Here is a 9,598-nt window from a genome sequence, read left to right on the forward strand (position 1 = left end):
TCCTTTCCTGCTGACAATGAACAACCTCTTCTGCCCTTGCAGGTTTTCTCTCTTTCTCTCTGGGCCTCCTGCCTGACAGCAGTGAGGACGGGGGTGGGGGGTGGGGGGGGAGGGGAAAGCGGGTATGGAGTGGTAAAGATCAGGGGTGGGGGCTCCGCATCCAGTCCATTCCCAGCTGCCTGACCTCCTCGTGTGGGTCCCCCACTTGACTCCCTTGCTAGAAAACAAGTATGTGTTCCTCAGAAGTCATCACCCCCACTGCCTAGGTAAGCTGGGCACCAGGTGTGCTCAGTCCCAGAGCTCAACTACCGTGTCTCCGAGTAAAGGAAGGCATATCTGGACCACTCAGGGGAGGACGCGATGCCCAGAGCTGGAAGGGGCTTGAGCAAGGCGAACTAGATGTAAATTCAGATAGCTACACCCAGAGCTATCGAGAGTGAGCTCCAGACCACTTAGGATGACCAGGAAAGTGATGAGACGGGCAGTACACAGCTAGAGCTATTAGAGGAGATGGCTCTGCTTTCCCTATGGACAAGATGGCTGCAGATTAAGGAGCAGGACCAGAAATGATCTGTGTGGCGGTAGTAAAGACCTTGTGGATGGAGGACAGGCCCAGTGGCAGACTGCGAAGACAGTGAATGAAGACAGCTGGTGTGGCACAGTTGGTGAAGGGAGTAACCAGGGCCTGGGTAGAAGTGGGCAGAAAAAGTAGGGCCCTGGAAGAGCCTGGCCTGGGGTCAGAGTCACTGGGGTGGTGGTGGTGGTGGATAACTGGGTGTGCTTGTGACTTCGGGTGAGTCACTCACTATCACCCTGAGGTTTGGTTTCTTTATCTGTTAAACAGAGATGCTAACGCTCATATACAAGGACATCATGGGACTTCAAAATAATATACGAAAGTGTCTGTGCTTCATAAAGAAGAGATGAAGGAAAGGGTGTGAGTATGAAGGAATATTAAGCATCCCTCATCATCATCATCATCATCATCATCATCATTATCATCATCACCATCATCATCAGCAGCAGCAGCAGGACCTTCTGTGGGCCTGTGCCTGTGTCAGGTAAGGCTGTATAGCCACTAAGAACCACTCATCCTGGCTTCAGAGGCTCATGAGCTGAGTGGAAGCGGGTATAAGGAAGAACCCTAGAGGCAAGTGCTATAGGAGAAGCCTAGGGAGCGGTGCGGGCAGGCTAGCTCTAACACTAGGGACCCTGAGCGAGTGTGTGCTGGACTAACAGGACCTAAGGGGAAGGTTGGCATGTCTCTGGGAGGAGGTTGCCCTCCCTGTCCTGACTGTTACCTAGCTTCCTCAGTAGTAGAGCAGGCTGGTTCAGGAACGCTGGCTTCCTTTGGGTCCCCTACACCTTGCCCAGGCTACCAGGGGTGAGGCAAGGCTCCTGGAGCTACCCACTTTACCTCACACTTTGTGAGGCCTCCCAGCTCCTCCTTGCTCTCTCCCACTGGCTTGGGCTGAGCCCTGCCCCTCCCCAGCTCCTGGGCTTTTCTCTCCACACAATAACAGGATGTGATCTTCTCGAAGAGAGGAAGTGGGGGAGGACTGCTGTGCTGATAGCAGGGAGGGAGGGGGGGCTTCTCACTCTCCCGTCTCTAGCCCTCCCTTGCTCTGTGGGCCAGCCCCTGTAGCTCCTTTCCCCCTAAGCCCTACCCTAAGCTTCTATCTGAGACCAGTAGGGATGGAGGACTGTTTGCCTAAGGAGAGACATGTCTTGGCCACACCTTCTGCAGGACCTGCCTTCTGGAGAGGCTTGCTGGCCTAGCTTTAGATGCTGGGCTATTTCCTGCCCTGGAGCTTCTGGAGTCTAAGGGTAGGCTAGCTGGTTGCTCAGCAGGGCTCCATCTGTCCTGTACTTGGCTTCCCAAGTCCACACAAGCATAATTCAGTGCAGTGGGCGATAGACTCCATCCAAGAGCCCTTGTCAAATGCTGGCTTGGTCTTGTACAATGTGTGGGCCAGGCTGCAAAAATAGAAAATGGAAGTCAGAAAGACAAGGGGCATGGAGTGGAAGCTAGGCTGAGCTGGAACCCAGCACTAGGTTCAGTGGCTTACCCACCTCTTTAGGCCAGGGCTGTCCTTAGAACGCCCGAAGCCAAGGGGACGGTCTTATATCTTCGCTGTGTTATTTCACAAGCCGATTTGTTGCATGGCATCACACTTATATATTACAACACCCTGCCCGATATGACAGCCATGAGAGACATGTAGCTCTTCAGTATTTGAAGGATGACTAACATACACCTGGTAACTGAGTTTGTCATTTTGAGTTAACTTAGATGCAAAGGGCCATGTGTACTGACCAGCAAAGCTGTAGATCTTCACCCGTTGGATTATTGTCACTTACTAGCTCTTTTGCTGAACTAGGCCATGCTGGGGACACAGATCAGTTGGGCAGTTGGTGCCATGCATTAAGGACTGTCCAGCCCCTAAGAGGGGCTGGAGAGATGGCTCAGTGGTTAAGAGCACCGCCCGCTCTTCCAAAGGTCCTGAGTTCAATTCCCAGCAACCGCATGGTGGTTTACAACCATCTGTAATATCATGTGATGCCCTCTTCTGGCCTGCAGGTGTGCATGCAGGCAGAACACTGTATACATAATAAATAAATCTTAAAAAAAAAAAAAAAAAGGACTGTCCTAGAGGCCAACCAGGAGAAGAGTGGGGCTCACTTAGTGGGCACGGAAGGTTTCTCAGAGGATTCTAGCTCTGGAGGGGATGGGTAGGAATTGATCAGGGGTGCTGAGAGGAATGGAAGTCGGGTGGCAGATGCAAGTGGAGCTGTAGCACCAGGAAGAATGGGATATGCCATGTGTATATATGGTTGGGTCAGAGAAGCCTGGGGATCTGGTCCCCAGAAATCTGAAGTTCCTTGAGAGTAACCCACAATGAGGGTTGTGAGCAGGTAGGGGGGGGCTGTTCAGAACATGTCTTGGGGACTTTGTAAGTAGTCATGGTGGAGGGCGGCTCCTGGCAGGCCGCACAAGTAAGAAGTCTGAGAGCCACAGCATCCGTAGCACGATGACCTGCTGGACTCAGGCTGAGATGAGCCTTCTGTCATCACTGGGACCTGGATGTGATGGTGACAAGGCTATGGTTGCAGGACCCTGGAACTTGGAAGTGGAATCTAGACTCCTATGGGACCAATCTCCAAGCAGCGTTTATAAGTAATTTTTAGCTCTCTTGTGAGTATGATGTAGTTATACTTCCCTCTTTTTCTCCCGCCAACTCCTCCCTTGTACCTCTTTCCTTTGATCTTTTTTCAAATGCATGGCCTCTTTTTCTTTAATTGTTTATACACACATGCATACATCCCAAAGTATATGAATACAACCTGCTCAGTCCATATAATGTTACTCGAATGTGTGTTTTCCAGGTTGACCATTTGGTATTGGAACCCATTCAGTTGGGATTGACTATTTCTCATGCTCTTCAGCACTCTTTAGTTGCCCTTTGGTTCTTTGTCTAGGGTTGAGGCCTTTTGGGCTTTCTTCCTTCCGTGTTAGCATGCCTGTTGGTGTTGTACCTGTGGGTATAAGGATAAATATTTAAGCCGGGCGTGGTGGCACACATCTTTAATCCCAGCACATGGAAGGCAAAGGCAAGAGGATCTCTGAGAGTTCGAGGCCAGCCTGGTCTACAAAGAGGGTTCCAGGACAGCCAGGGGTATTACACAAAGAAACCCTGTCTCAGAATCAACAAATATTTAGAATGCAGTTAGGTGTTATTCTGGTTCGGTAGAATGGCAGCTGTAGGTTCTCCTCCAAGGCTCCTGATTTCACTAGCCCTGAGCAGTTGCTTAGGTTTCCAGTAACAGGCGTGATGCACCTCTTGTTAAGCGGGCCTTAATTCCAATTAGGGAACTGTTGGTTCCCGCCGAGGCAGGAGTATTACTGTTACACCCTTAGGGTGGCTGCCCCGTGCTTGTAGTTCGAATGGTTCACAGCTGGGGTAGCGCCAAACTGATCCTTCATTCCAACGTATTTCGCCTGCACTGTCTATTCAAACTGCATTCTGTAGACATGCCTGTCCCCCGCTAGACAGTGACACCAAGGTGCTGATGGGTCAGAGTGAGCTGACTGGGAAGAACACGTTTTTTTTTTTTGACATGACACCCCAGATCCCAAGGTTGGGGAGCACAGAAAAAGGACAGAAGTTCCCAGGGGGTGTTTACCCTCTCAAGAACCCAGGACAGGGAAATGCACTTTCATTTTACAGAAGTCAGAGAGGCTAAATGGTTCAGAGAGAAGCTACAGGGAAGCAGTCTCTCATCCCAAAGCAAAGCAACCCTATGGTGTTTTGATTACCACAAAGGGTCCCCCCCAACAGGGGAAGTTAAAGATATGCATACAGGTTATTTCATGAGTCTCCCGATTTGGGAGGGGCTCCATGTGTCCACGTTCAGTTTCCATTCTGCAGATGGTAGTCGTCTGACAATAGCATCACCTACCCCTGCGTACCCCCTTTGCCACCCTGTGACAAAGTCTTTCAAGACCCTTGCCCTTCCGGGATCTAGGAGAGCTATGAGACTAGGCTAGAAAATCTTTTCCCACCCGATGCCTGTGACAACTTTGCCAGCTGAGCCCCCGGCAAGTCAGGGTCTTCAGACCTTCCCAGCTCATGGCTCACCCAGCTGCAGCCTGGGACCTTCAGTGCTCCTGGGTCCCAGGCTCCGGGGGGGATCTCAGGGGGCTGGGCCTTCTGCCCTCTGGCTGTTCCCACACAGGCTAAGGGAGGTTTGTTTCTCAGAGCTCCCCGCCCCTCTCTCTAGCAATCCCCACGGGGGGCGTTGCATTCAATGGGCTATCAGGCTTGCCCATCACTCTCACCCCCCACTCTGTTGCCCCTGAATAGGTGGGATCCAGATAGCTACAGGCACTCCCATCCCCAAGCCCCTGGCCAGTCTCTCGGAGGACCCGTCTGGTACCTCATAGCTCAGACGTGCTACCTGCCTTAGCGCGCTGAGAACTGCCTAGCTTGCATGGCTGGCGCTAGCTGCCTGTCCTATTGTCTGCGAGTGCCCTAAAGCTTCGTTCTCAGCTGGGCACCTAAGCGCTGAGCGCGACTGATCTGTGTTGTTGCGATTGTGTCCCGTGAGTCTAGACAGAGGTAACCGTTACAATCTCGGGGTGTTTAGCTCTTGGAGACAGGTGCCTCCTTTGGGTACTGTACGCTTCCCCCTCCCCTCTGCTTTGGTTGCCGCTGTGACAACGTAAACAGGCCCTGCGCTGGCAGACAGGCAAACAGGACAAGATGGTGGCCTGCCTTCCTTGCTTGGTTGGGTGGGTGGGTGTGGGTGTGCGAGTTGGCTGTAGGCCCTTCAGGGTCCACATCTGTCAGGTTGGGGCTGTGCCAAAGGCGCTGGCCTGTCTGTCCAGTTGCCTAGCTGTGCTGCGCTGGCCGAGCTGCAGGAAGCATGTAGCTTGCTGGCAGGCTCCCATGATGCTAATGAGAGTAGTCAGGGGCCAGGGGGAGGGGAGCCTTTGTCCTGCTGCTCTTGTCTTTGCTGGAGAGTCCTCAGAGAGACACAAGGAGCCCTCCACAGACCCAAGTACACATGATTAGCCTGCCATCACTCACATTGATGGCACTCAGTGCTCTGGACAGAGATGGGGGAACAAGAGAAAAAAAAAAGCCGCTTGCACTTTCCAGGCGTTGTAGCCTAGAGCAACACCTCAAGATCCACATAGAGAAAACACTGTTCATGCCCTCTCTTTTCTTTCTTTTCCCAGGCTACCCCTTTGCTGTACCCAAGATACCCTTTGAAGACTCCTACCATCAGCAACAATGTCAGGCTCCCGTTAGAGTATCTCTGATGATCTGTTCCTGTACTTGTTTCTGAACTCCCAGCATCTCTCAAGCCATGTCCTGGGTGGCTGACATGAGTCCCTGTGTATGTCCTGTCTCCTCTCCTTACAGTCAGTGATCCGCTGAGCTGCAGCAGATCAGTGCTAAAATGATGTATCATCAGTGATCCACACCTTGCAGAGTAGTGGTCCTACCTCGCAGGTGTTAAGTAAACACCTGAAAACTCATCAGCCTCCAGAGAGGGTGCACAATAGACCAGTGCTTCCAGGGTGTGTGACTGATACAAAGGGGTGACTGGTTTGATCACCTCCAGATCAGCCCTCTAAAACTTGGGTCCAGAGACACCTAAAATGTTGGAGAAGAGAATTCAACAGAACACAGACACGAATGGGACAAATATTACGTCTTTATTTCAGTGGCTTTGACTGAGGCAGCTTTCCATCTTTTGTTGACCCAGAGAGCACCATAGCAGGACACCAGCTTTTTTTTTTTTTTAAGATTCATTTAATATGTATACAGTGCACCTTAGATCACATTATAGATGGCTGTGAGCCACCATGTGATTGCTGGAAATTGAACTAAGGCCTTTTTTTTTTGAGACAGGGTTTGTGTAATCCTGGCTATCCTGGAATTCACTATGTAGACCAGGCTGGCCTCAAACTCATAGAAATCCTCCTGCCTCTGCCTCCTGAGTGCTGGGATTAAAGAAGTGCTTGGTGCTGGCTTAGCATCTGGAACTTTTGTCCCCAATGGAATCATGTGGCAGCTGTATATGAGATGTTATTTATAATTATTCACATCTTGAAACTATTTTACTTATTTGTTTATTATTGTTATTAATATTTAGTATTATTGTGGTTCATATTACCCAGTATCTCCCATTGCCAGGCCGGGCTGGAATAGTGATCAAGGCATTTTCCTGGCAGAGAAATGGGAAATAGTAGGTAAGTTAAATAAATGGTGGATTCCATCTGAACCAATGCCAAGGAGCAAAATGAAACTAGAAAAGGAAATGGGTGGGGTTTATAGGGGGCTGAATTTGAAGTTTCGAAGGTCTAAATTGGAGCACTTCAGTGATTAGATGGCCTTGGAGTCAATACTCAAGGGAGACGAGAAAAAGCTATGGAGACATCTGGGCGGGAGTATCATAGGGAAAGCACAGGCAGTGCAAAGGCCCTGGGGTCCAAGTGGGCCTGCAGCAGACAGGAAACAGCAGAAGGCAGGTGTGGCTGGAGTAAGGGAAAGGGGAGAGGGAGACAAGTTAGAGAGGCATCAAGTAGAGAAGCTGGCATCCTGAAGACTCGGCCTTCTGTTTTCAGACCTAGGTCACGAATATGGTTTTAACGTGAATTTCTGCCTGCCATGCTGAGACCAGACTGAACGGAAGATAAGCAGGAGCAAGGAGACCAGGCAGTGGGATAGTGCGATGCCACAATAAGCCTATAGCAGGGGACATGGGACAAGCATCCAAAGGGAGGGGTCAGGGGATTGGAGTGGATTGACTAGTGCCTTGATGTGGCATGTTTGAGAGAGAGGGAGAGAGGGAGAGAGGGAGAGAGAGAGAGAGAGAGAGAGAGAGAGAGGTATTAAAGGCAAACCCGCAAGGAGGATGGGATACTATACAGAGAGAGACGGGGGAGGGGGAATAAGTAGGATAAAGGGGGAGGGGCCAGAGACAAGATGCATGGTACTTATAGGTGTGCACCCAGGGACCTACTTCATCTAAACAGGTCACACCTCTTTGCACCTCCTCCTAAAATGGTACTGTGAATTTTCTGAGGGACTGATCAATCAATCTTCTGAGACCTCAGGATCAAACCATCTCCCCAAGCCTCACTGGCTGGCATCACACGAGCCCATGGGGGAGATGCTTCATAGTCAAACCTCAGCACCACTGGGCTTCCTCTGCTTGTTTCCTGGCCGACCCTGCTACGCCTCAACTCCACAAGGGCAGAAGAACTGTCTCGCTCTGTAGTCGATTGGTGCCACAGGAGGCTCGTCACACTTTCTGTTATCTTTTCCTAATCTTCCGGACTAGAGGGTACACAGTGCCCACAAACCTGCTTTAAGACATCTAATGAGACTGACACTTTTAAGAAAAGGTAAATTTTAATTTCAATGTTGTATACGTATGTCTGTGCGGATATGTTCATGTGATAGGTGTAGGTGCCTGCAGAGGCTGAAAGAGGGTGTCAGATCTCCTAAAGCCAGAGTGACAGGTGGTTGTGAGCCACCTGATGTGGGTGCTAGGAGCTACTGTCAGGTCTTTTCAAAAAGGAGTAAGCGTATGTAACCACTGAAGCAATCTTTCTAGGTGCCCCCTCCTTTTTTGGTCATAAAGTCTCACTCTGTAGTTCAGACCGACATAGAATTCACTATGAAGCCTGAACTGGCAGTGATCCCCCTATTTCAGGAAGATTATTGCATGTGCTGCCTTGCCCCGCTGGCCTGATGCAGTTTCACAGCTGTGCATTATAATCTGGGTCTTTTTATACCCAGTCCCCTAGTAGGCATCAAACATGTGGTAAATAAATAAATGAATGCACAGTGGGGTACAGTTGGGCAAAGCGAGTAGTAAGCCAGTGCTGGGGAGCAGGGCTGAGCCCTGGGGTGGACACAGGACTGCCTGGGATTAGTCATATCTCCCCTGATTGACTGTGTAGCCTTTGCATAGAAACTCGCAGGGTCATATTTTCCCCTGCTGAAAAATGAGGAGCAAAATGGCATCACTCAGGGTGAACCCGTAGGCCAGGGGAGGCTACTTCCAGAAGCTTGGCTCCTAGCTTGGCCCATTACTGGCCTGGAGCCCTGATAGGCAGCAGAGCTGTAGGAAGCCAGTGGGAGAGATTTTGGCCTTGGGCCTTCTGTGGCAAGAGGATCCAAGCCTGGCCCCCTCTTTACTCTCTTGGCTGAGTGAGGAGGCAGCAGGAGGATTTGATTGATCTTCTCTTCTGGGGGGTCCTCTCCATAAATCTCCTTGGCCCACTGGGGTCTCCTAGGACTCGGGAGCAACAGCCAGTGCATTCCTCGGCTCTGTGAGTTCCAGGCTGGTACCTTTTGCCTCTTTCAGTTCCTAGCTCTGGGGCAAACTGTGAGGCCAAACACTTGTCTGCCCTGATCATAGTCTTTCTCTAGGTGCCAGAAAGCCTCTGTGCAGGGAGTCATCAGCCTTTCTCCAAGTCTGACCTTACGCTCACATGGCCTCGAGCAGACCTGCCCCAGGATTCAAAGAGTTAGGACTCCCTAACCTTTTTGTATCATGGACTCCTTGTGTGGTCTGGTGAAGCCTTCAGCTTCGTTCTTTATTTTACAAATTATTACCATTTATTATTGTTATTGTGGGGTGTGTGTGTGTACGCATGTGCACGAGTGCACTCGCTCACGTTCATGCACATGTGTGAATGCATGCATACCACTGTGCACATATTAAGGTCAAAGGCCAACTTTGTGGGGTTGGTTCTCTCCTCCTTCCTTTACGTGGGCTCCAGGGACAGAAGTCAGATCATCAGGCTTGCACAGCAAGTGCAGTGCCAGAGAAACCATTCTCTGTTTCTGTGGACTGTTGCTCAACAAAACGTTTTTTAGAAGCATATAGTAAAATGTACAGAACTGGACAGCAAGTTAATTGTATAGAAACACAGTTATCAAGATATTAAAGGTATGTCTGCGATAGAGTGATTTAAGTGTGTCTTCCTAATGTGTGTTTGTGATAGTGATTTAAATGTCTTGCTAATGGAGCTGGCTGGATTTGTAGAAACTTCATTGCTACTGTGGTTACC

The sequence above is a fragment of the Acomys minous genome, assembly GCF_964271855.1.
Source record: "Acomys minous genome assembly, chromosome: 6".
In the NCBI taxonomy this organism is placed as follows: domain Eukaryota; kingdom Metazoa; phylum Chordata; class Mammalia; order Rodentia; family Muridae; genus Acomys; species Acomys minous.